A 3,662-nucleotide genomic window follows, 5' to 3' on the forward strand; every position below is an offset into this window, starting at 1 on the left:
TCCTAGTCTTAATGAGAGATGGTAGTTGGCTGGCCTAGTTGTGCTGATAAAATTGAAAACGTGGGCTCTTCTAAGGTAAGTTTAGTAGGTCAGATTGCCAAACTAAGACTTCAAAATTCAGTGTTAAATATGGATTTAAGTCTAAAAAGTGGAAATAACTGGGTAAACTTAAGAAATTCTCTATTTTAAATTGGTGACAAGAGTAATTTTGTCTCAAGACAATGATATTTATGCAGAGACTAGATAGGATTAGGGAAATGCCTGGTTTATACTAAAATGTAACTATAGAATTCTAAGTTCTTGGAGCCTCACACAGCTTTACATAAAATTGAGAGAATATAAATTCACTTCATGAATATTTACATTGAATTTGAAAACATGCCCAACATGTATTTATTGTGATTACTCAAAGCTCGACCTTCAGAACTATGGCACCTGGAAGTGGTAGCAGCCGCTTCTATCTAATTCCAGCTACTTAGGAGGTTGAGGCAAGAGTTAGAGGCTCACACGGGCTACAGAGCAAATTCAAGGTCAGTTTGGGCAATCTTAGAGAGATCCTGCCTCAAAGTAAAAATAAATAACAGCTGTAACTCAGCAGTAGAGTGTACAAGGCAGCAGCACACGAGCTGGGGAGAGGGGGAGAGGGAGAGGGAGAGAAAGAAAGACTACGGCAAACTCTGAAATGTTCAGGTCACATTTCTGTTAAATGCTGTGTCTGAGACTGGGCTCTCTCAGGCTGGCTGGTTTGCTTGTGAAGTGAAGGGTTAGAGCTTGTGTTTATATTAAGTAAGTTACGTGGCCCCTGAGGATATAATGCTGCTTTGTTCTTCCTCACTCCAAAGAAAAGGGGGACTCAGAGCAACTGGAACCACTGGTTTCCAGTGAAGCCAAACACAGCACAGACAGCAACTGGACTGAAGAATCGCTAGCTGTCTTCGCTTCCTGCAGCCTTCTGGAGTCGGATTCATTTCTGGCTCTCGGGAAGGTCTGAATATCGAGGATGGACTGTGGCCATCTGGTATTTTTGAGGAGATGCCATCAGACGCCAGTTCTGGGCTCGGAGTCAGGAAACAGGAGTCCCGCTGCACTTCTAGCCTGGATTCCTGACTGCTTCCAGTTGGCTACTTGGTGTCTTGTTTGTTCAGCCCTGGAACTGGCACTAGATTAAGCTCAGTGTCACCATAATGCTCACTCTGACTCAAAAGGAAAATAGAAAGACTCCCACCTACATTACACATGTAGTCGCTAATCACTCTGCTTTAAGAAGTGAGAACTCACTATGTATCAACTATTATTGTAGTCATCAGGCCCATGCAGTAAATAAGAACCCACAAAATCCTCATGGAGCTTTCTGCAGTGCTTCCATTTACATTCATAACATCTTAACAAGACTTCAAGGAAGGCTTCTGCTTATTTAACCTTCCACTCAACAAACAATTTTTCTTTTTAATACTCCTCTCAAGTATTGCTTCCTTCATCCAGGAAGCCTTTCCTCGGAAGATTTCTATATTTGGAGTAATGCTACTTATTTATGAATTGTATGTATATTTATATGTTTACACATATAAAAATAATTCTGATTGAATGAATTTGTTGGTATTAGTCATTTCTATCAGAACATAAACTCCTTGAACAAATGACCATCCTAAAGCACAGTGCTGGGTAGAGTGGTGGTCAGGAAACTTGTCGAGTGGATCTCTACTTCTGGAACATACTGTATCTGAAGCTCAGGCCCTCACTGACTTTTGTAGGAAGAGCCTTCACAGCAAGATTCTGCCTGCAGCTATCTGACTCTTGGGCTCTAGCCAGGTTACCTTTGCTCTGCCTGTCCTTTCCTGTCCCTATGCTTCTCTCTTGCCCAAGGTTCATGCAGACTGGAAATTTCACCAGATTTCTGAGCACAAGGGGCCTTCAAGTGATCAAGCACGTCCGTCATCTAAGTGTTGTGGCACACATCTTTAACTTCCGCACTAGAAGTCGGAGACAGGTAGATCTCTGCAATAGGTCAGCCAAAAAAGACTATATGGTGAAACTGTGCCACAAAATGAAACCAAAAGTGATCGAGCACATCATAAGAAATACAGAAAATCCAATGAAGGGTAAGAAGATATTAGTGTATTCAGATTCTAATACACACACACATACACACACACACGCAAGTTTGTGCATATACAAAATACATAGATATTCAGGTATATACATGTGTGCAAATAAATACATGTGTCATGATCAATAAAAATTCAGATAGAAAAATTGGGGTTCAACCTGAAGATCCAAAAAGCAAAGCAGCCAGCCACTGGCTTTTACCTCGACCTCAGTCCAAAATAGCAATCCTACCTCCAGGTCTCAGAATGAGACTGAGCCTGAGAGCTGTCTCCTCCCATCTTCTATTCATCTTTAGTGCTGGGATTAAAGGCATGCACCACTGGGATTAAAGGCACGTGGTTTCTATGGCAACTAGTGTGGCTACTGAGATTAAAGGTGCGTGTTACTACTGCCTGGTCTGTAAGGCTGACCAGAAGGGCTGTTTTACTCTCTGATCTTCAGGCAAGCTTTATTTATTAAAATATAAATAAAATGCTGCTACACACACACACATATATATATATACATACACATATATATATGCATATACACATCTAGATTCATTAAAATCTATGTTTGTAAATACACTTAGACGAATGGGTGTATATACAAGAATATATGCTTGTGTGCCTATAAATGCATGTACATGTTCATATATGTACCTACATATGCATGCATATTTATATGTACAAACACACATATAATATGCTCATATACTTATATGGGCATGTATACATGTGCATATATCTGCACACACATGTTTACTTTTTATAAAAAAGAAGAAACATTAAGATTTGCTGACATGGATTCACATCAGCACACTCAGTTGGCACACTTGTGGCCTCATGGCATGCACTGTACTTAGGTTCCTTGAGGGAAGTAGAGAATGACTCTTCAGCAAAAGAGTCACTGAGAGTTCAATGAGGTAGATTTACAGATTACATTAGCTGGTTTTAACTAGTTTGCCCTCACAAATAAGAAAGCAACTTTTAAAGATTCTTACCTGAAGAACCAATATGGACACAATTCCACCAGTGTCAAGGACCTGTGTGGTGCTTACTGGATACTAGGCACTGCCTAAGTGCCTGTCTCTGTCCCCCCAGTTTACCATCGTGAACACCACACTTTCACTCCCGCTGAGCCATGAGAAAAATGAACGACAATTTAAGTCAGTGGCAGAGCAGAGGCCACACTGGGACGGTCTGTCCTCACTCAGTGCCTGTCACCACAACACTCTGCTGCCTGTGAACAAAAAGAAACCAAAAGATAATAAGCAAATGCTTCTCTTTCTTGGTTCACTATGTCCCTCAGACATATTAGGAAGCTAGGAAGCCAAAGCTTAGAACACGCACTGCGTTTACAAACAAACAAATGTATGTGGACACTTTCCCAAATACTCAATAGGTCAAATAGATTTGGAGACTGCTGCCAAGACACGAACAGATAATTAGCTGACTTTCTGTGAGGGTTTGGCAATCTTAAGCTCTAAAGTTTTGGTTGCCATTTCTTCCTGGGAAATGAGAGTCTGTGTGGTCAACAGTTTTATGATAAAATTGCCACTTCTTACTTTATAGATA

Source organism: Microtus ochrogaster, chromosome 8 (assembly GCF_000317375.1).
Source record: "Microtus ochrogaster isolate Prairie Vole_2 chromosome 8, MicOch1.0, whole genome shotgun sequence".
In the NCBI taxonomy this organism is placed as follows: Eukaryota; Metazoa; Chordata; class Mammalia; order Rodentia; family Cricetidae; genus Microtus; species Microtus ochrogaster.